This window comes from Vitis vinifera, chromosome 4 (genome assembly GCF_030704535.1).
Source record: "Vitis vinifera cultivar Pinot Noir 40024 chromosome 4, ASM3070453v1".
Taxonomy (NCBI): domain Eukaryota; kingdom Viridiplantae; phylum Streptophyta; class Magnoliopsida; order Vitales; family Vitaceae; genus Vitis; species Vitis vinifera.
The window spans coordinates 4,097,872-4,122,885 of NC_081808.1; the positions used below are offsets into that span (position 1 = coordinate 4,097,872).

Sequence of the window (25,014 nt, forward strand, 5' to 3'; positions counted from 1 at the left end):
GACCTATACGAATTGAAAACTTGTTCTATTATGATTGGATAAGAGTTGTTGTTATTAGAACACTTGAGATTCAAGACAATTTAGTCATAGAAAAGCCCATGACACTCGTTGTAAAGATCAAAACACTCGTATAACATAGTATATTGTGTGAAACCAAGGTTTGATTAATCTTGATTTTGATGATAACAAAACAAGGTTTAGAACTAATGATTATATTTCAAGTGTGATTAGGTAAGATGATTTCCAAAGTGACAATCACAAAGACAAATCAAGCCAAGGAGAAATCATGAAGAAGAAGACCACCTCAAAGAGAAGTGTTTTTCAAGACCCAAGCTTCATAAGATCTCTTTGTAAGGTTGTTGGTGCACTAGGATTTTCATGCATTACATTCTTTACTTATGCACTAAAATCATCCAATAGTTATTTTTTTTAAATATCTTAAGAATTGGATGATTTCATGTTTTCAACTAAAATCTTGTGTTAAATGTTTTTCAAACTTGTTTTAAAAGGTTTTAAATTGAAAAAGTTGGGTGTTGAGCTAAAAAATTGTTCAATCGGTTGAACCGGGTGAGGAATTGATCGATCGCAAGATCAACCGGTCGAGGTCCGGGTCGACCCATAGCTCAACCTGTCGAGGCCCGAGTAGACCCATAGCTCAACCTGTCGAGACCCGGGTAGACCCCCAGCTCAACCGGTTGAGAGTGCAAAAAACTTTCTCTTTCTTCCAGAATGGTTGTTCAACCGGTCAAGGTTGAATCTCAACTGGTTGAGGTCCGATTGAGGTCCGGTTGAGGCCTAACGGTCACTTGCCAAACATTAAATGCTAACGGCTAGTCAACCCCTAACTCGATCGGACGAACCCCCAAACGGCTAGTTTGACTTTTCTCTTTTATAAAAAGGTTTCAATCTTCATTGTTTCATAAGCTTAACATTCCCAAACCTTTCTTGATTATATTTGAGCCTTGGAAGAGTGTTTTTTAGTGCACCATTGTTCTAAAACTTGCATATCCTTAGTGCACATTTCAATCCTAGTTTTCTTGTATCATTTGAGCTTAAAGTTCTTGTGCTAAGATTTTTGTGAGATCATTTATTTATAAACCTTTGAGAGGAAGTTTCTCAAGAGTGTGGTATCTCTTAAGAAGTGTAAAGGGTGCTTGGAGCCAAAAATCCAAGAGGGTGAATTGGAACCATAATCCAATTGTATTGCTTGAAGGCTTAGTTTGGAAGCCTTGAATTAGTGAAACCTCAAGCTTAGGATTGAAGCTAGAGGATAGTGGATGTAGGCTGGGTTGCGCCGAACCACTATAAACTCTTGTGTTTACATTCTCTCTTCCCTACTCTTTAATTTATATGCAATTGTCTTTATATTACTTATTATATACTTGCATATAAATTGTCTCTTACTTTAGCATAGTTTAAATTTGTAAAAAGAGACCATCACCCTATTCACCCCCCCTCTAGGGTGATTACCATAGGTTGGATTAGCCTAATATTTCTAACATATTGCATAGAGTCACCTAAATGTTAGAATCCGTCTAACTTCATGGACTGACCAAGGTGGGTATTTATGGCTTTGTGTCCTTCTAGGTGGACAAGGTTCATAGATCTAAATCTGACCCAACGACATATGAACTAATTAGTTCAAACTTTGCAAAGAATAATAAATGTTGCCAAGATAATCCATGAGACTTTGTGGATGATGGGAAACCATAAAAGATATTGGACGCTTGTGTTCAGACACGGTTACTTGAACCAAATGATCAATCCCTCGGAGCCGATCATGCCATTGAAGCAAAAGGTGTTGATAAAACACAATGATTATTCTTATAAAGTATTACAATTAACCATTGTTAGCCCAAGGGTTCTCCTAATCGGGTTTTGATGATAGCAAACCATGGTTAAGTGACTAATTGGTTTAATGTTTAAGAATCTCAGGTATAAACTCGAAAATTCATCAAATGACCAAATGGATACAAGATCGAGACGCTTGGAAGACTTATGATCATAGGAAACTAATGTAAGATGAATGCATGAGTGCACTTAGGATTTTCACACGTTTCATGCATCTTTGAAAACTTAGTTTATTCTTTAAAACGTCGATCTCATTAAAACCCGAGTTTTTAACTAATGTACCTTAGGCAAAATGTTTCAAAATTGGCTTAATAATTTACCTAAAGACCTTGCCTAAGTGTTAGAAAAGAAAGGAATTAAAAAAATAGGTTTTCGGGGCAAAAAATGCTCAACCGATCGAGGCTATGGCCAATCGACTCAACCAGTTGAGGAACCGGTCGACCGGTTGTGCTCGTCCAGTCGAGGAATGTAAAAAACCTTCTCTCTCTCTCTCTCTCCCAGTAGCCTTCTCTTCCCAGTCGAGGTGTTTCTCTTACCGATCGAGGTCCGGTTGAGGCAACGGTAACCTGTCATGCATTAAATGCTCCAACAGCTAGTGAACCGGTCGACCCCTAGCTCGACCGGACGAGGTTACCTTTTGTTGTTTTTGACTCCCGAGCTTAGAAACTTATAAATTGAGAGCTCCACTTCATTTATTGATAAGAGAACACTTGCATTCAATAGCCTACCTACCTGTTCTTGATCAAAAAGCTTTCATTTCTTTCATAGTGCATTAAATCACCACTTGCATATCCTTTAGTGCACTTTTGTGTGTCATCCTAACTTTGTCTTGTATTTGAGCCATTCTTAAGCTAGGTTGGGTGATTATATCTTGTAAAAATCTGAGTGTTAAAGCCTTCAAAATGGTTGAATCTTGAAGAGGTTGTGTAAGAGCTCATTGGAGCCGGAATCCAAGTGTAAGAAGATTGGAAGCTTGGTTGAAGCTTCAAGTTAGTGGAACCCTCACTCGGTTAGGAGGTTGAGGAGAGTGGACGTAGGCAAGGAAGTGACGAACTACTATAAACTCGAGTTTGAATTCTCTAAACTCTATCTCTTTACTTTGCTTATATTGTGTTTGAATTTGTTGTAATTGAAAATATTTTAAAAACTCAATTCACCACCCCCCTCCCTTTTGGGTGTTTTTCTTAACTAAGCATAACCTTTGTTTTCTCAACCATCATAGAAGACATGTCCAATAATTAATAATCACATTCAAAAAAGTTCTTTTCAACCAATAAAAATCCCATACAGGTTTACATGCCACCTGAAAAATCATAACAATTTAAGCAATGATGGTTATGAACAACATTTATAAAAAGTTAGTGGATGTTAGTACTTTTATTAACTTGATCCTTAGATTGACATAATTTAGGATGCAAAGTTGTTCACCTTGACATAGGTGGATAGTTCATGGGGTCATTAGGCATTTAGGAAAGTAGAAAATTGATTTATATTCAAATACTAATTATTTATTCATAAAAATGTTATCAACAAATATAATCCAAAAAGTGTTTTTTTTTCTTTTTAACTGTTGTCAATAAGATAATACAAACTAAAAATGCTTTTACAAGTCCTAAATTATCAAATAAAGCTATTCTAAAATCCTTCTACTTCACTCACACAACCCAAAATCCAATATCATATAAATTGTTGATTATAATTATTATTTACATATTCTTATTTGATTGTCACTTATGGTTTATTTATTTATTTATTTTTAAAAAAAAATTAATGACTTTTCTTGTGGTATTGGAAAGTATTAATAAAAATAAAAGTCAGATAGCCAAAATAGCTTCTATTTCTTCAAATCCCAGTCTCATTTCTTCACATTTAAATTTTTCATTATTATTTTTTTAGTATTTTGATCTTTTTTATTTATACTTAGAATCTTTTTTTTCTTTCTTTTTAACAATTTTATTCATTGCAAATGTAAAATCCATAGTAGCCTTTTCTAAAACAATTTTTCATGAACACCCCTATGTCTAAAACTCAAATAAGAAAACATTCTTCTCAACTTAATCTTTGTGAAAATGTGATGTCTTTATGTATAATACAAAAGATTTTAAAATATTTTTTATATTTTTAATTATTTTTCACATCTCTATTTGTTTTTTTGAAAATAACTTAAAGTTCTAAAAAAGAACATGCAGGCAAGGTTGAAAATAACCCAAAATTTCAATGCAATATTTCAAAATCTGTGTATTAGTTGACCTTGATTAAAAAAATTCATTCACCTGAAAGTTGGCCACTACCATCTATATCTCTATGAATTTATTGATATTTTCTATATTTCTCGTAATTTTGCCCTCACATATATATAAACTTTATTAATAAAATCTCTGACCATCTCCATACAAAAAGTAAAATACTAAAATAAAATTATAATTAATTAATTAATTAATTTTAATAATCTTATCTTTTGATTCCATTTTATTTTTGAAAATGTAAAAATGATCATAATGTTATAAAATATGAGAATTTACCGGATTATAAGAACTTGTGGATGATCATCCATATTGATGTATATCTCTTTGTAACTCCCTATAAAAGGGAGATACCTCTAATGAAAATCTATTATATTCTCTTCCTACATTCTGATTTCTCTTTTTTGTTTTCTTCTCCTTTCACTTTATAATTTTACAACACCTTATCAGCACCAATAATCGTTACAAAAGAAAGAGAAATATTTTTCTGTATTTAGAGAAATAAAAAGACTCTTCTCTCTTCTTTCTCGCAAAAGGTATGTGATAAACTTATATCACAATTTTCTATTTTATTACCCTTTAATCTCTATTTTCATTTATTTTGAATACATAAATATTACAATCCATATAATCAAAAGTTATGTGATAAATTATAAATATGGTAAATTCATAACCAGAATTTATGAAAAAATATGTACAATCTCTATAACCAGAAGTTATGAGATAAATTACAAATTATGAGAAAAATTTATAATCAGAAGTTATGAAAAATATGTGCAATCCCTATAACCAAAAGTTATGGGGAAAATGATAAAATTACAAATACATGACCAGAAGTTATGTATATAATCTCTAATTATTTATGTTTAATTATACGGTATAACTAGAAGTTATACCAAACAATATTATGACCAGAAGCTATAAAATAAATAAATAAATAAATGTTCATAGCTTGAAGTTATGTACAAATTTACATAATGAAAGTTCATAACCCGAAGCCGTGCACAAATCTACCCAATGAATAGCTCATAACCTAAAACTATATACAAATTTATAAATAAAAAAAACAGTCCATAGTCTGAAACTATGTACAAATTTAAATATTTTCTTGTTCTGAAAAAATAATCATGACCTGAAACTATGAAAGATATTAACTTTTAATTTCTTTAATTTCTTTTAATTATATTGTATAACTAGAAGTTATACATAAATAGTCCATAACTTGAAACTATGTACAAATTTGCATATTTTCTTATTTTGACAAAACAATCATAACTCAAAGTTATGAAAAATATTGGTTTTTTATTTTTATTTCGTACTCACTTATTTTTCACAATAGAAATTATGGAAAAACAATTTTTATTTACAATTGTTTCATAGCCAGAAGCTATGCATACACTTTCTAATTCTCTTGTATAACCAGAAGTTATACAAAACAAAATTGTCACTGAATCTTTGAGCTATGATCAAAGAAGGAAATCAAGCATCCCTGCAGGATCATGCAAAAACACTGATTTTCCTTCATCATCATCTCCATGAAGGTTTAACAAAAAATGAGCTTTTGATGAGAAATCACTAGTCTCGTCCAACTAGAACTAAATCATTCCCTGAAGTGAATGCAATATTATCCTAAACTCGTGGATGATGACAAGAACGTGGTCGTGGTTATGGAAGAAATCCCTGATACCATAGTTCTTATAGTAATAATTCACCAAATTCTCATAAAATGAAAGTCTCATTGCACCACCAGAAGTGGAATAATACTGAGGTAAAACAAGAAAATGAGAAGTGTTTACAAGATAAACCTTCTAAAAATCATGAGAATAAGTGTTATAGATGTTTACCAGACATCAATAAAAGGAAAGGAAGTTGAAATGAACTTCATTGATAGTGATGGCCAAGTGGATCTAACCCATTTAGATGTTTCGGATTTCTATGAGAATCTTAATGGAAAAATTGACCATCTAATTGGTGATAGAAATGTTTGTCATGATTAAACATTATGTTTTTAGTTAGTTCTTTGCAAATAGGTTTATTTTGTTATCATCTTTGAACATATTGTTTATTGTTCATATTTTATAGTTTATTTCACATTTTATTATTTATCATTTAAATTATTTTCTTTATTTATACTTGAAGATACATGGATCTCTCTCATACCTTGATCCATCATTACAATTAGTTTGATTATTAAAATACTTCCTAGTTATTTCATGTATAAATTGTTTCACACTTACAAAATCAAATGTGTGAGATAGTTACAAAATATATAAATTATCTTTTCATATTTGTTTTATTGTGTTATCTATATGCTTTCATTGCTTTTACACAATTTATTATGTCATCGTCGACGACTAATATTTTTCTATTGATTTTAACTTTTTCTCTATGATAATATTTATTCAACTCTATAAATTGATTAAGCTTTATTTGGGCTTATTTGAGATTTAATATGAATTTTTATTTTATGGATTAAGAATAATTTTCAATGTTAATTTTGTTCTATAAAATTTGGATATTATGTTTTGTAAACGAAATGAATTTGTCATAGGAAATTGCTAACGAATTTTGGGACAAATTATGTCTATTTTCAATGATAAAACTTTTTTACTTTTACCAATGAAATATTTCGTTGGCAAAAAGCTTGAGTGACAACCTTCTGACCATATTTGAAAAGATGAATTTGTTTCTTTTGCATTAGTTGAGTTTCAATAGGTCATTTTCATCTTTGTGATTTAAAGTTGCTCATCTTTTGTGCCTCTGCTTCTGATGATGAAATTGCAGATCAGGGGCCTCTCTACTTAGTACTACTGATTGTTTATCACACAAGCAAAGGAGATGGCCAGAAGATATGGCCTGGCACCCAGAAGGATCGGAAACAGCATATTTTTATGTATTCTCTATGTTAATTTCTTTACTTCTGGAAGGGAGTTCCAATGCAGCAGCATCTATAGCTAGCTAGCTAAAATGGCGAAACTTCATGATGACATCCAAGACGATTTTACAAGAAAGAATCCACTCTCGGTCCTAGATGTTCAATCTATCAACTTGAAATTTAAAATGCAAAAGCTATATATGAGCACTCTTCTCAATTACTGTTGGCTACATAAAGCCTTAATGCCACCTGTGGGGTTGATTAGTATGAATCGTTTAATGCTATTCGCCTTTATTTACTAGTATAATATGATATTAATCCCATCAATACTCTAACCTCCTCATTGTCTTGTCACTTCTCTGTGCTAGTACCCTCTATGATCTTCACTGTACATGGTCAAACTATCTTCCCGACTCTCCCGTATGTCGTCTCTAACACAAGTTGCCTCACCACTGATTTCATCTTCTTATTCTAGTACCCTCTATGATCTTCACTGCATGGTCAAACTGTCTTCCCGACTCTCCCGAAGGTTGTCTCTAACACAAGTTGCCTCACCACTGGTTCATCTTCTTAGTACAATATCTTTTTCTGGCATTGCTTTTCATTCAACAAGAATGGGTTCAAGGAATATAAATTTTTATTGAAACTAGATAGAAAAGATGGATGAATAGTGTGGAGTAATAGGGCGTTGAACAAAGCAGGAATAAGAATACAAGAAATGAAATGTGTGCCTGAAGGACCAGCTGATCAGCCATTCAATCACCACCAAAAGAAAGAAAAAGGAGAGAGAGATAGAGAGAGCATCCAATACTGTGATTTATAACAGTATAAAGAAGAAAAGGCATCCTAAAAACTCGTTTGCCTTTTCATTTGATGGTAGGTTTGGTCCACGTGCCGACCGCATGCAATAACTACCTTGCACGTGATGGGTTGGGTACTAAAAAGTTGATGTCATGTAAATCAATAACGTTAATGTTATATAATATTTTATTCATTTAATAAAAATATAAAAAAAAATTATAATACAATCAAACAAAAATTTTAAGGGTCTATTTAATAATAAATAAAAAAAACATGTTTGATGAATAAAAAAATTGTTTTTTATTTTTTTATTTTATGTTTTTAAAAAATAAAAATATATTTTTAAATTATCTTTTTAAAAAATAATTATATATAAATAACGGAGAAGGCATAGAGACCACATGGACCCCTCATGCCACCTCCATTCCTTTCCTTACTTTTATATTGAAGTTTTTCATTTCAAAAACAAATGAGAGGAAGTGTATCCAAAGGACACTTAATTAGATGTTTAGTTTCTTATTAAATTTCTTGGAACAACATCACAACAAAAACAGTGCAGTCTTTTGTTAAATTGAATCTGTGCTTATTTCAGAACCCCTTCTTAGTATTTAAGAAGAGAACCAGCAAATTTCTTAGCAGTTTTGTACTCTTGTATCTCTTGAGGAGTGGTGAAAGTGATTATTTGAATCAGCCACCTTTAGCTAAAACTACTATTTCCTTTCTGCATGCATTCTTTTCATTCTCTTCAACTTTTAACTATTTTCTTGATTTTTAATAAATATGAATAAATTTCATAATTACAAAATAATAGAATTTATGGAATTAATTCATACAAAAATAAATTGGGTCTTTGTGAGAGCCCAACATCCATGATACCAACTCTAATTGTTTTGCTTGATTAATATTAATTGATTTTGTCCCACTTCATGAATGGCATGAGATATTTTGCACTTGTATTATTCATTGACCTTGTTTTCAATGGAAGCACATTTCGACTTGTTGCTCAGTTATACTACTCCTTTCCTCATTTTCTCGTTCAATTATCCTTTGATATATGCTTTGACCGTTGTATATCTCAACTCTTACTAGGTATCCATTGATTAACCAATTAATTGTCACCTTTTGCTAATTAGTAGAGACATAACTTTAAGGCTTAATATCGTACCTTCCTAATAGGTAACATAATCCTCAAATTTTAACTCAATTTTTGCAGACTTGTATTTCTTTTCAAAAGTCGAACTTAGGGTTTTTTTTCTTATTTAAATTTTCTTTTAAAAAATAAAACAAAAATAAGTAACGACTTTAAGGCTTTTCTAAAATGTCATTTTTTCATAAATAAAAAGTAAGTCGCACCATATAAGAAATGCTTGTCTAGGAAAATTAAGGATGAAAATATCAGTAATTACAGATATATTGGTATTTCGATTTTACAGATATTTTGAAAAAAAATATTGATAAGCTTAAAATTGATCAAAATTCATGAAAATGTAAGAAAAACGTCATAAAATGTAATTAAAAGTATAATAGACATTTTAAAGTGGTTTTGTTGAAGAGTTAAGTTTGATATATGTATAATATAATTTATCATATTTGATAATAATATCATATGCATCAATAAAAAATATGAATTTTATAAGTGTACATTTATTATTAAATTACATAAAATATTATTTCATAATAATTTTGTGATATTTGATTATAATATATCTAATTTTAAAATATATTTAATATTAAAATTATGATTAATTTAATTCAATTATATTAAATGATATAAAATAAATGATGATGTATGTACAATTATGATATTTAATAATAATGTTTATAACTTGAAAACATATTTTATGCAGACTCATCTAATTTGGATGTATTTAATGAAATAATAATAATAATAATTTGTATAAGTATTTTTTATTTTAAAATTTTGATAATTTTATTCAAAAATTTATATTGATTTTATATGTAATTATTATATAAAAGTTATAATAATCAAAATTAATTTATTTATAATAATTTTAGTATGATTAATTTTATAATATGGTCATATGCAATGAAAACAGGAATTATGCCATGATTCAAAACAAAAAAGAGGGTTAAAAAATACAAAAGATATCCAACAATGAAATTTAAAGAGAAGGAACCAAAAAACTTGTTAGTTCATAATAAGCTTAAAACCGACCATGTAGGCGGTACAAAATAAAAAACATAAACTTAAAAATAAAGCTTAATTAAAACCATCCATATAGGAGGTAATCAAAACATACTTATATTATATATAAGGAGAAATATCTTACAATGAACAAAGGTAGGAAAGCTTGAAGGGGTTACATGATGAAAGAGAAAGAAGAGAGAAGGGAGAGCATAAGAGCCTAAATTGAACGTGCTTACAAATGAGGACCGAGCCTCCTTAAATAGGCAAAAAAGGAATCTTGAATAGTAACCATGAATAGTAGACCCGTGCTTGAATAGTGCTTGAATAGTAAAAGTGAACAGTAAGAGGGAACTGTAGCACTTTTGACATTTGTCCTAGAATCTTGCTTTCGGCTGAAATGACTGCTGATCAATTAATCAGGGAGGAATATATTCCGAGCGGTGATCCATTAGGAGCTGAGTATCTTGAATAGTGGATTTGAACGGTAAAGGGTCAATCTTTTTATTGCAAAATATTTGATGTAGGGAATCCGCAGCAATGAGATGCCCCATGTTTTTTGGGTAGGCTTCAAAGTCTCTGCTGATGACTCTGGCTCTCCAATGCTTGATTTGCTTAATAATTGGCTCTCCGCAAATGTCGGTTTGAACTAAGGGACTGGACAGAAGAGTAGGTCTTCTATTCTGGTAATGAAGATTAACATAGTGTTGGGCTGGAAGAACTTTGCCTCTAGAAATCCATTCAGGAGCTTTACTAATAAAAATGGCATCAGCAAACTTCTTGTTTAACTTAAATCCTTGGGTTAAGCTTAGATTAACCTTTCTGCCAAAATTGCTAGCTTGACTTGGATCAGAACAGATAAGTTGGTAAAGCAATCCATAATCAAGAAGCTTTTCAGAAGTAAGGATTAAAACTTCTCCTTTGAAAGCAAGGTTAATTGGCTGGTAATACTGTAGATCAATGCAGACTCTACTGATAGTGAAATTCCTATTGCAGTTGCAAATTGGCTTGTTGTCTTGTTGATGAAGAAGTGGTTCAGTACAATTTCTGCAAAGTTTTGAGCCATCAAATTCCATTTCCTTGGTTAAATTTAATCCTGGAACACTGAGACCAAGAATGGCTGAGAGATAAATGTGCAGATCCTGAAGATAAGCCGAAATAAAAACTTGTTTTTCTTCTGCACTGGACTTGGCTTTTTCACAAATTAGCTAATAAATATCATCTGGCTTGAGAGTGGACAAAATCTCATTACTTCGGTGAAACATTCTAAAGATAATGCACTCCTGCTCATCCTTACTTAATTTCTCATTCACCAATGGGGTGAATGGTTTTTTCTCACCAATTTCCAGTGGGGAAAAAGGGGCTTGGCTTATATCTTTTTTGTGAAAATTAACTATTTCTAGCCTTTTTTCAAGGGTCCTGCACCTAGCCTGCAAATCACAAATACTCTTATGAACAGATAAGGAGTTAGTATCAAAAGTAGAGAAGTCTAAGGGGATAGGTTCTTCCACCAAAGGTAGAGAACCAGAAATATTTCCTTCTTCCATAACAGGGGAGAAAGGATGCTTAAGAATAGAAGGATTAGGATCAGAAGTAGATCCCTGAGATCCCCAAGCAAAATCATAATACAAAGGCTTGAATTTTTCTGATAAGATTGAATGAGGTTTCATGTAAGATGATGATTTCTTAAAGGATTGCTTTTCTGTTTTGGGAGCCATGATCTTGTGAATCCTGCAAAATTTCACGAGTTAGGAAATCAGGGATTGAGTTATTTTCTCCTTTAATGTACTCAATTTGAAAATCAAAATTGCTTAAAATAGCTTGTCATCTAGCAAAAATATGTTTAGAAGCTATATTTTTAACATCTTTTTGTAAAACTGATTTTGCAGATTTGCAATCCACTCTTAATAAAAATTCTTGATTCAAAAGATCGTCTTGAAATTTTGAAATGCATAAAACGATGCTTAAAATTTCCTTTTTGATGGTGCTGTAGTTGAGTTGGGCATGGTTCCAAGTTCCAGAAGTGAATCTAACCAACAATTCTTGATTATTACTTCTTTGCTTAAGAATTCCACCAAAACCTATATTAGAAGCATCAGTCTCAACAATCTTAAAGGCTTTATGATCAGCTAATGCGAGACATGGTAGGGTTTTGACTCTAGACTTTACTATTTTAACAATCTTGGTATGATCCTCATTCCAAGGGACTGGATTTTTCTTAAGTCTTTGTCTTAAAGGGGCACATAATTGGCTTAAATCTTGTATGAAATCTGACACATAATTAAGGCTTCCTACGTTGCAATTGTTTCTTATCCTTAATCTCATCAGGGAACTTATCAGCAAACTCGATTGATCTTTGAATGGGGGTGAATGTTCTTTGGTGAATATGATGACCTAGGAATCTTATCTTAGTTTGAAAGAGGTTAATCTTAGTGGCTAACAAGCTTAAACCATTGCTCTTAACAGTTTCAATAAACCTATTGAGATGTTTCCAATGCTGCTCAACAGAATCTGAATAAATCAAGACATCATCAATGTAAACAATAATGAAATCAGAAAACTGGTTAAAGATTTCATTCATTATGTTTTGAAACTCAGAAGGTGCATTCTTAAGGCCAAAGGGCATTACATTCCACTCATAATGACCAAATGGGACCACAAAGGCTGTTTTGTATCTATCTTTTTCCGCAATTTGGATTTGCCAAAATCCAAATTTCATGTCAAACTTAGAGAAAACTTTGGACTTCCCTAATCTTTGAAGGAGGTCTTTTTTATTTGGGATAGGATACCTGATCCATCTTAAAACATCATTGAGGGGCTTATAGTTGATGACTAGTCTAGGTGTTCCTCTTTCAAGTTCAGCTTGTTTCTGAATATAAAAGGCAGAACAACTCCAAGGGGATTTAGACTTCCTTATCAACTTCTTATTCATGAGATCCTGGATTTCTTTTTCATAATAGCTTAACAAATCCTTGTTCATTTGGATTGGTCTAACTTTAGTGGGAATATTTTTCTCACTAAAATCAAGCTCATAGGGTAATCTTACCTCATGCTGCTTCCTGTGCCAAAAAGCATTAGGAATGTTAGAGCAAACTTCCTTAATAATCTTATTCTTAAGGTTTTCTATAGCATCTTGGGTTTTCTTAACCTTCAGTTGATCTTCTATTCTCACCAGAGCAATCTCTTGTTTTAAGATATTAATATGATTTTGCTTAGCCTTAATCACCTGATCTTTTATGGTGTTTATACTTCTTTCTCCAGGTGGATTGGCAAATTCAAACAGAATTTCCTTATCTAAAAGCTTAGTTCTTATACCTTGATCATCTACCCACATAGGAAAGATGGAGCTTAAGAAAGGGACTCCAAGGAGAACTTTCTCCTTGAGATCTTTAACAAGAATGAAGGTTTGCTTAATGCAAATGCCTTGGTTACAAATATGGGCATTCGATAGCTTGTACTTGATAATAAGCTTTTTACCATTAGCACCAAAGAGAGTTTGCCTGGTTTTCTCATAAAATTGGGTAGGTACAAGACCTTCTTGTAGACAATTCAAAGCTGCACCTGAATCAATTAAAGCAATAATATCAAGGATAAATTTATTCTTAATTACTATAGTAAGGGAGACTTCCCACCTTTGGAAGATAACTTTACTAATAGTATTTAAGTATGCATTTATCTTATCACTATTGTCTTGTGAAGATTCAAGAACTTCTTCAAAGTCTTCCTTTTTAGGACTACTGTGGTAAAAACCTACTCTGTTGATATAATCCTGAGGGATAGGGATTTCTGAGCTTGTGGGTTGTCTTAGGTTCTCAATATCCTTCTTATACTGCCCTATTTCTTCTTGAAGATCTTTAATAGTCAGGGCATTAAGGATAATCCTTTTTTTCTTGTTTATCATTATGATCCTTAAAAGGATTTTGGATAGAAGGTTCTCTAGTTAGCCTAATTAGTCCATTATCCTTTGCTTTTGGACTAATATTCCTTTTAACCAAAAGGATTCTCCTATGGGAAGGTTGAAGTGTTTCATGGATAGTAAAGGTTTGAGGTGTTTCAAGGATAACAAGATTATCTTTAACCTTTTGGCTTATTCTATCAATGAAAGCTTGATCAATTTGAGGATTTTCCTGGAATTTCTTAGATAATTCAAAAGGCTTAAACAAAGGCTTATTATCATTCTTAACAAAAGGCTTCTTAAGGTGATCCTGAGTTTCAATAATCTCCTCAACTCTGTTGACTTGATTTCCAAGGGTTATGAGAAACATATTAGTATAATTGATTTGTTCCATAATCCTTCTAATATCGGATGCACTAGTAGTTCCTTTATCCTCTGGCTTAGTCTTAAAAGGTGAAGCTATGACTATGGTTCCATTAATATTCTTTTCTATCTTAGCTTCAGGAGGATGAATGGATTCCATAACAATGTTGTCACTAGTTTTCCATATCTTAGCTTTTGTAGAGGTGTTGTTGATATGCTTACAAGGATAATTTGGATATTCCTCTTGTTTGAAGAGTTCAAACCAAATCCAAAACTTAATATTTTTCTTTTCTTGTCTTAAGTAGGCATAGAACTCTTCTTGGTAAATGGTTCTAATGACCTTAGGGATAGTGCTAAAGAACCAATCATTTCTTTGCTTATTGACTTCAAAATAGAAGTCCTTTCTTAAGAGATCCTTGTTGATCTCAAAGTCCTCATCACTTAGGCTTATTGTGTTAATCATCTAGGAATAGGTAGGAGACATAACAGGGGACTCATCCTGTTGGGATTCCTGAGTAGACTCATTTTCCTGAGAGTAAAATGGTCTAGCCACATTGGTGTAACTTCTGACACCTGTTAGCTTAACGTTCTTAGGATTTCCTGAGCTGGATCCTTCTTCTTCCCTAGTGGTTCTAACTGGGATGGAAGAGCTTGAAGCTCTAGAGGGTTCATAAACAGAAACTCTAGGGCTGTTAGAATGTCTGAAAGATTTGGAAAAAACGAGTTCTCCTCTTCCATCTGGATATTGAACTATTTGTTCAATACTTTCAGAACGCTGTGCTATGGCTGGAACAGCATTAGCAAAATGCCAATTTTCAGGGAAATCAACATCTTTCCACAAGATCTTCTTGGGGATGATGAAATCTGACTTATCTAGCATATCTGAGTGAAAGTAAGTGGTCTCACCTTTAGGACTGGTGCAAAGAGCCCCAGATCCAACGCTTGTGTTCATGCTCTTATAGGCAAACCTGGTTATGATTGAAACAGGACTGTTTCCTGGTTTGATCTTAAAGCCATGGGTCTTAATATGCAGGACAACGGAATCTAAGATGTCTGCATCTTTTAATCTAACTGTGAAGTTAGGATAGCACTGGAAATAAACTGGGCCATCATTCAGTCCAGCTTGGACTGCACCTATAATAGAATCTCGATATTCGAGATGCCTATTATCCCTTAAACACATGACAATAGCGGTGTTTAAACCTAATCTTGTCAAAGGCTTAGCTGCTACTTGAATCATACCAAAGTGTATGAAATTATAGTCATCTTTCTTATGCTTTTCAATGGATCTGTTATCTAGAAGTCTTATGACTTGGTCGTCTTGTTCTAAACTGACTGTCATTTCAGAGGTCTTAATGGTATAATCTGTGAAGAACTTAAAGGTTCCTTTCTTATAAATTTCTTGATTAGACACCTTGGGTAACTTCCAATCATCTAAATCATTTTGGATCTTAGGATAATTGATCTCTTCACTGTTTACAACAGTATCTTGAGAATCACTGGATCTCCTAGACATGGTTCTGAAAATTGAACTCATTTTAGGGTTTTTGATCTAGAGCCTAATAGCAGATTGACAAACCTTATGAGACATCACCCCAACCCTCTTACAGCCTAACAAACGCCTATCCACGGCTAACAACGGCTCAACCGGCAGGGCTCGCGCTCCTAGGCACACTACTACCTATCCTAGGATAGGCCAAGAACACCCAAAACAAGACCCAACTTCCCTCCCACATGGCTCTGATACCATAGACACCCAGGACAAGGTCACATGCAATGAAAACAGGAATTATGCCATGATTCAAAACAAAAAAGAGGGTTAGAAAATACAAAAGATATCCAACAATGAAATTTAAAGAGAAGGAACCAAAAAACTTGTTAGTTCATAATAAGCTTAAAACCGACCATGTAGGCGGTACAAAATAAAAAACATAAAACCGACCATTTAGGCGGTACAAAATAAAAAACATAAACTTAAAAATAAAGCTTAATTAAAACCATCCATATAGGAGGTAATCAAAACATACTTATATTATATATAAGGAGAAATATCTTACAATGAACAAAGGTAGGAAAGCTTGAAGGGGTTACATGATGAGAGAGAAAGAAGAGAGAAGGGAGAGCATAAGAGCCTAAATTGAACGTGCTTACAAATGAGGACCGAGCCTCCTTAAATAGGCAAAAAAGGAATCTTGAATAGTAACCATGAACAGTAGACCCGTGCTTGAATAGTGAATAGTGAATAGTGAATAGTAAGATTCACTTTTATACCGAAATCCCCCGAAACACCCTTTTTCGGCTGAGAAGACTTCTGGCAAGCTGCTTTATATTGTGTAGACACATGCTTGCTGCTTTTGAAATAGAAACTGCAAGGCTTGTAAAAAAAAACTCTTGATGGAAGACAAAAAGGCTGATGATTACTTAGATTTTCTTATTGGAGGAAGGATTCCTTCACAGTCATCACCATTGTCTGGAAGGTAGCTTGTTGAATCGTCAGACTCTGCATAAGAATTTTCTTGGGAGAAGCTTGAGCTTCCTTCTTCAAGGATTTTCTGAAACTCTTGAGGGGTCTTAGCTGCTGCGAGCATGGCTTGTAACTGTTGCTTTTTGAGGAGAAACTGAGACATATCATCACTGGCTGAGACTTGTAAGGGGTTCTTGAGGAAATACTGCTTGACTGCATTAGTAGATGCATCATTTTTCAATGCATCCCACCATTTAGTTTTAAAAGTCCTTCCCAAATATGGAAAGACTGCTAATTCGTCTGTAATAATAATATAGTCCCACTGGACTATCCAAGCCAGGACAAAATTGCTGAAAAAGAATAGTAAATGGGGAAAAGCTGAAAGTTCTCTGGGAATATTAAAAGAACTTCTGAATAGCTCAAAGCCATCCAAAATGGGATTAGGAAGAATCTTAATAGTTGGGCCATAATAAGTCCACCAACTGTAGAACCAAAATGGGAAAGAGGAAAGCTGGTTCTTAGATGGAAAATAGAACATCCATGAATGATGGAAGTCTCTATTCTGGATCAGAAAAGCATTAAACCATGCTCTCTGATAATCCCAATAATTAAAAAACCTTGGCTTAGATGGTTCAAAAAATTCCCTTGAAAGATTAGGATTTCCACCCCATTGCTTGACTGTAAGGATCTTATAGATATGGCAGGTGGAGAATGCCAAGCCCATATTGCTGAATTTATTAACGTTATGCTTAATCTTAACAGAACCAGTTTCTATAAGGACTGCTTCATAAAACTCTCTTGTTTTTAAAATATCACCAGAGGGATAATGAAGATTTTCTTGAAATGCTTTTGCAGCAATCTCTCTGGGGTTTTCAGAGAAAAATTCTCTTTCAATAACTAAAAGAGATTGATTTAAATCATTTTGCCAATATCTTGATTTTGTTGAAAGAGGTGTGGGGTTGGCAACCACCACAATTTGTTTGCTTGAAAAAGAAGAGCTTGTTGCTAATTCCTTTTAAGAGGGATTAGCCATAGTAACCTGCTTAAAGGTCTGAGACCCTGAGGTAGCTGGATATTGTGTTGACTTAACCGGTTTAGAATGATCAGAAGGATCATAGTATAAGGTCAACATTTTGTTAGGCATATGGCTGGATTCATGCATAGGTTTAGAAGAATGAAGCTTTGCCAAAAGTTGTGCTTCTTCCTCTTCAACTTGTTGACTCCAAAGCATTTTATGGGTAGAAGGAGATTGGTTAGCTTGACTGGATTGGGGTTTTTGAGAGCTAGAAGCTTGGGTATTCTTTTTAGGGGCCATGATCTCATGAACCCTGCAAAATTCACGAGATAGCTGATTAGGGTTGAAATAATCTCCTTTAATAAAGTAACTTTGAAACTTAGATTTTAAAATAATATACCAGTTAATTAAATCATACTTAAAAGTTATATATTTAATTTTTTCAAAATCTTTGAAAATAATTTTTAATAAAAATTCTTGATTCAAAATCCCAATTTGAAATTTTGAAATGCATAAAGAAATGCTTAAAATGTCATTATGCATGAACTGGTTGCCTATTAGCTTACTTGGGACATCTAACCCAACAAGGTTAATTTCTTGGTTAAAAGGAGTGATGCTTATAGTTGGATTAGCAAATTCAAAAAGAATTTCCTTATCAAAAAGCTTAGTTTTTATACCTTGGTTATCTACCCACAAGGGATAAATAGAGCTTAAGAAGGGTATTCCTAGAAGGGCTTTTTCATTAAGATCCTTAACAAGGATAAAGGTTTACTTAATACAGACGTCATGGTTACGGATATGAACATTTGTTAATTTATACTTAATGGCAAGTCTTTTGCCATTGGCTCCAAATAGAGACTGACTAGTCTCTTCGCATAAAGGAATAGGTACAAGACCTTCTTGAAGGCAATTTTCAGCTGCTCCTGAATCAATCAAAGCAATAATATCAAAGATAAATTTATTTTTGACTACTATAGTAAGGGAGACTTCCCACCTCTGGAAGATAACCCTACTCACAATATTCAAAAAAGTATCTGTCTTATTATCATTAACATGAGAAGATTCTGGAATATCCATATGGATTTCTTGGTTGTCAATTCTATTGATTTGATCTTGGAGATCAGAGAGACCTAGACTTATGAATTGTCTTAACTCCTTAATCTCTTTTTTATGCTGCTTAACTTCTTCATGAAGTTCCTTAATGCTGACATCCTTGGGAGACTGCTGGTCAAACCTGTTTAAGATATCGTTAAGGTTATAAGGATTAACAGTCTTCTTGGCTTCTACCTTAACAACAGATTTCTTAAAAACTTCATAAAGATTTTGCTTAGTCTTTTCATCTTCAACTTTTCTTAAAGTATCTAGGATGAATTCCTGATCTTGGCTTATGACATTTATGGTTTTAGAACGACAATTACAATTACCCTTAATACAAACATCTTGGTCACTAGAAGATTGGCTAGAAACATCGCCACTGCTATCTAGTTGATTAATATCATCTTCATTATCTGAATCAGTCCTTGATTCAGAATCTGAGGAGTTTAACATTACCTTACAAAGCATATTTTTTAGGTCATCTGAAACACTTAAGTTATTAATCTTTTGCTTAACTCTACAATCTTTCTTATAATGGCCAACTTTGCCACATTTAAAACAGATAATTGGCTTGACGTCTAAAAGAGTTTCTACCTTTTTCTGGGTATCTTTGTTGACCTTTCTTTGGACGTGCCTTGAATGCTTAGTATCATTCATCCTATAGTTGTCATGGGTACCTCTCTTACTGTGGTAAAACTTATCTTTGCTAGGCTTCCTACTTGGTTTTTGCTTAGAGGGAGGCATAGTTTCTTTTTGGCTGAAACCAAACTGGCTACAGAATTATCCAAATTCATTCTTGTAGATTTTTTGTTCATTCTTCATTTGTTGCTTAAGCTTGAAGTCATTGCACAACTTAATCCCTTCAGCTGTGACAATGCTTATAATCTCACCATAGGTTAGCTTATCATAAGGGATTTGACCGTTATACTGTTCCCTTATCTTGATCCTAATTCTCTCAGAGAAAAGCTTGGGTAAACCTGAGATGAATTTTTCTTTCCAAAAAGACTGGTTACAATCTGACCTTAGCATGACTTTGGTTAGGAAGACTTCCTTATACCACCTAAAATCATGAAGCTTGGGACACTTAAGGTTGGTTAAGAGATCTGCAGTTTTATCCTTAATTTTTGCAGGATCTCCAATGAAGTGCTTGGATATTGAGTAGATTAAAGTACCCACTGCATCCTCAATATCTTGGCCATCTTCGTCCTTAACAACTTCATTACTCTCATTAATCCTATAGGCTTTAAGGATACTATTTCTATCATAAAAAGTGAGATAATTATCCCACCAACCCTTAAGCTGACCTGTAAACCCATCAACAATGGTTTGAGTTACAGCATGATCTGGCAGTCTATTGTTTAATTTATAGGTTGTACTTACCATGGTCATTTCTTGAAGCTTAGTGAGTATGTTATACTCGGTCATACCATCTATGTTCCATTCATAGATAGTACCACTGGTGTATGAGGCTTGAGTATACTGATTTCTTTCCTCAAACTGCATGTCAGGAAAAGTAGGCCTAGGATAGTAATTCCTAGTCTTAAAGGTTTCCAAGTTGTTAATAATTTGATTATGGGGTTCCTCAAACATCTTAATTAGTTCATCAGCTTCTTCTTCTGAACTAATATCACCTTTAACCATATTGATTCTTTTATCAGGCTGAACAGTCAAAGGGGCAACAAGATTATCCTTAATCTTCTGATTAATCCTATCAACAAAAGCTTGGTTGATGTGGGGATTTTCTTGGAATTCCTTAGAGAATTCAAAGGACTTAGTTTTATCAGTGCTCTTAGTGTTGTTAATATGCTTACAAGGATAATCTGGATATTCCTCTTGTTTGAAGAGTTCAAACCAAATCCAAAACTTAATATTTTTCTTTTCTTGTCTTAAGTAGGCATAGAACTCTTCTTGGTAAATGGTTCTAATGACCTTAGGGACAGTGCTAAAGAACCAATCATTTCTTTGTTTATTGACTTCAGAATAGAAGTCCTTTCTAAAGAGATCCTTGTTGATCTCAAAGTCCTCATCACTTAGGCTTATTGTGTTAATCATCTGGGAATAGGTAGGAGACATAACAAGGGACTCATCCTGTTGGGATTCCTGAGTAGACTCATTTTCCTCAGAGTAAAATGGTCTAGCCACATTGGTGTAACTTCTGACACCTGTTAGCTTAACGTTCTTAGGATTTCTTGAGCTAGATCCTTCTTCTTCCCTAGTGGTTCTAACTGGGATGGAAGAGCTTGAAGCTCTAGAGGGTTCATAAACAGAAACTCTAGGGCTGATAAAATGTCTGAAAGATTTGGAAAAAACGAGTTCTCCTCTTCCATCTGGATATTGAACTATTTGTTCAATACTTTCAGAACGCTGTGCTATGGCTGGAACAGCATTAGCAAAATGCCAATTTTCAAGGAAATCAACATTTTTCCACAAGATCTTCTTGGGGATGATGAAATCTGACTTATCTAGCATATCTGAGTGAAAGTAAGTGGTCTCACCTTTAGGACTGGTGCAAAGAGCCCCAGATCCAACGCTTGTGTTCATGCTCTTATAGGCAAACCTGGTTATGATTGAAACAGGACTGTTTCCTGGTTTGATCTTAAAGCCATGGGTCTTAATATGCAGGACAACGGAATCTAAGATGTCTGCATCTTTTAATCTAACTGTGAAGTTAGGATAGCACTGGAAATAAACTGGGTCATCATTCAGTCCAGCTTGGACTGCACCTATAATAGAATCTCGATATTTGAGATGCCTATTATCCCTTAAACACATGACAATAGCGGTGTTTAAACCTAATCTTGTCAAAGGCTTAGCTACTACTTGAATCATACCAAAGTGTATGAAATTATAGCCATCTTTCTTATGTTTTTCAACGGATCTGTTATCTAGAAGTCTTATGACTTGGTCGTCTTGTTCTAAATTGACTGTCATTTCAGAGGTCTTAATGGTATAATCTGTGAAAAACTTAAAGGTTCCTTTCTTATAAATTTCTTGATTAGACACCTTGGGTAACTTCCAATCATCTAAATCATTTTGGATCTTAGGATAATTGATCTCTTCACTGTTTACAATAGTATCTTGAGAATCACTGGATCTCCTAGACATGGTTCTGAAAATTGAACTCATTTTAGGGTTTTTGGTCTAGAGCCTAATAGCAGATTGACAAACCTTATGAGACGTCACCCCAACCCTCTTACAGCCTAACAAACGCCTATCCACGGCTAACAACGGCTCAACCAGTTGGGCTCGCGCTCCTAGGCCCACTGCTACCTATCCTAGGATAGGCCAAGAACACCCAAAACAAGACCCAAATTAATCAATTGAAGCATGGTTGCCCTAAGGGTCTCCAAAAAGCCCGCGGCCCACGGCCTGGCCCAGGGCTGGCCCGCCACTTAAAAATATATATATATATATATATATAAAATATTCAATATATATAACTAATGCAAAATAGTTACACAAAAGAGGGTCAACTCAGTTGGTGACTAGCTCTTTGCTTATGGATCCATATCCCTTTCCCTTCAAAACTCAAAAGTATTTTTTTTTTAACCCAATACCCACACAAGCCCGCCTAGCCCAGCCTCCGCCCAACCCAGCCCGCCCGCTCATCTTGAGGGCCCACAGGCTGGGGCACAGGCCTTAGATTTACCAAGGGCCCGACCCGTTGACCAGTCAACGGGCTCAGTGGCCCGCCCCGGGCTGGGCTGCTTGTTATGCTTGTTATTTAGAGCCATTGCGGGCTTTAGGTATATGAGCCACAGTTACTAAAATTGCCCAGAAACAATCATACTGGTGGATATATAGATAGCATTTCATCCCACCAGACTGTCTTGATTTTAAAACAAAATTAGCTTATGCCATGAACCATAATTTCCATGATATCATCATCCATTCTGCTCTAATGCATAACCAGCAGCTTTAGTACCCTATATATAGCTTTGGAAAATGGTTTTGAATCATCACCTGATGCATATTCTTGAACCATATTGTCCACCTCAATTGAACTGCACTCTTGTTCTTACTACTCATGAGTTTCTTCATCCTCGATACACCATCCCACTTTCCCAAGTCTGCATAAAGATTTGAAAGCAAGACATAGTTCCCCGTATCGTCTGGTTCAAGCTCTAGCAGATGCTCCATTGCAATGGCTGCAATCTCGAGATTGCCGTGAGTTCTGCAGGAACTCAATAACGAACCCCAAATAGCCGAATCTGGCTTCATTGGCATCTTCTTTATGAGTTCAAGAGCCAGATCAAGGCACCCAGAAAAGACCAAGAAGATTGACGAAACAACCATAATGCTCAACCCCTGGTTCTATATTGTCATCTCTTTACATTGACTCAAAGTACTTCAATCCCTCATTCCAAAGGCCAGCATGGGCACAAGCTGATAAAAAGACCAACAAAGGTGATGAATTATTGCTGAAAATCCCTGGTCCTATATTGTCATCTCTTTCAGTCATTCCCTCAAGAGAATTTTCAATCACTGTATTGGACTTTGGCCCAAATTTGAACGCATGCCCATGAACTTGTTTTCCCTGATCATAACACAAGCCCTGCACATGATTTAACAACAAATGAGAAGGTGAATTTGTCAGGAAATGGGATTTTCACCATGGGAGTGTCCAACCATTTGCTTGTAAACAGTGATTGCTAGGATGTGACCTTTGTTATGCTTATAAGCTCTGATCATTGCATTGTACAAGAAAGCATTTGGGTCAGCCACCCTTTTGAATAACAAATTTGCATACTCTGCTTCTCCATGGTGATTACACACATCCACCATTTTTGTCACCAAAAAGCTACTTTGTGAGAGTGAAAACTTGACTATGTGGGCATGGATTTTCTTCAATTCTACCATGTTTGGGCAGTTTTTCAAGATGGGTACAAACATATCTGCCATTTCTCTGATTTTCAAGGCCCTGAGCTTCCTGGCCATTGATGATCACGTGGCCAGTGACTTCCAGTTTGAAAATTTGTCAAGTTCTTGAGGCTGTCATGGTCCCAAAGTTTCTGACAGTGATTTCAAATGGTTATACTCCATTCTGGGGTTTCTGACAGCCTTCAACTTTGAACCTTCATTAAGGAAAACTCAACAAGGAATCAAACACTTTGCATCTGATTAAAAGGGTGATTGAAAACATGACGTTGGAAGAATGGTCTTGTTTAGGAAAAATAAAATATAACTATTTTTGGATAAAAATACAATTTATTAATTTTCAAAATCTTATATCTCATCAAACACTTGTTAGATAAAAAAAAAAATAGATTAAATATGTCAAAATGAGGTTATACGTATAATTTTCAGTAAATAAAAATATTTTTTTCAAATATAATTATGGTCCCCTGGTTTTAATCAAACATGTCTATTAACTTAAAAACCCTAATAATTATGACTCATATCATTTAATTTTCTAATTGATAATTAGTGAAATTTTTTTATCAAAAGTCTCGTCTCTTTTGAATTATTATTATTATTATTATTATTACTTGGTATGGAAACAAAGGTAACTAAAAAATATAATAATATTTTTTGTTTCATTCACAATTTGAGGCGAAAAAATTTATTATTGAAACGAACTTAAGTATTTAGAAGGTAACTCGAAAACCTTATTTTGATTCTCATTCCTCTTGTTTAATTTTTTTACTTCCTTTGCCAATAATTTAATAAATATGTCATAAAGTTGACCAATTAAATTGATTTTATATTTTTTTTACAAAAATAATAATTAAAATAAATCAAAATTTTTATAATACTTTATGACTAAATATATATTATATAATACAATCCAAATCATGGTAATTTCATTAAATGTTTATCAATTTGGCTTTATTCAAACCAAGTAAGAATTTTAGTAATCTAGAATTAAATCCATAATTTCAGGTTTCTTCAAATTAAACCTATAAAATTCAAAAAAAAAACACATTAACTATAAATAATGAAATTTTACATTGTACTAAGCTTTCTCCACAAAAGGAATTTATCAATATGGATTGACATCAAGTCCATGAATGGCATTATAGTAAAGCTCCCAAATTTAGAATTTTTTACCATAATTTGATTAACAGAGAATATGGTTTTCTTTTTCCCTTTTTGATCTATTTTGCCATATTTGAGAGAGATTTGTTTCCTCCCTATCTTTGGATGGTAGAGAATCCAGCATCATCAATGATTACCATTCTATATAAATCATCTCTTTTCACCTAATTGCTATAGCAGCTATCAATCATACCCTAAGGTATGTTTCTCTTTTCTGGTTTTTTTTT

At 33.6% G+C, this 25,014-nt stretch overlaps 1 protein-coding gene across 1 annotated transcript in view; it reads left to right on the forward strand.

Moving 5' to 3' along the window:
* LOC100267929 (EG45-like domain containing protein) overlaps positions 1–25,014 on the forward strand; it is a 45,887-nt gene that overhangs the window by 19,185 nt on the left and 1,688 nt on the right. Inside the window, exon 4 of the mRNA XM_059736212.1 lies at positions 24,870–24,986. The gene's annotated coding sequence lies outside the window, so the exon portion shown is untranslated. The remainder of the gene's footprint in view (positions 1–24,869; positions 24,987–25,014) is intronic.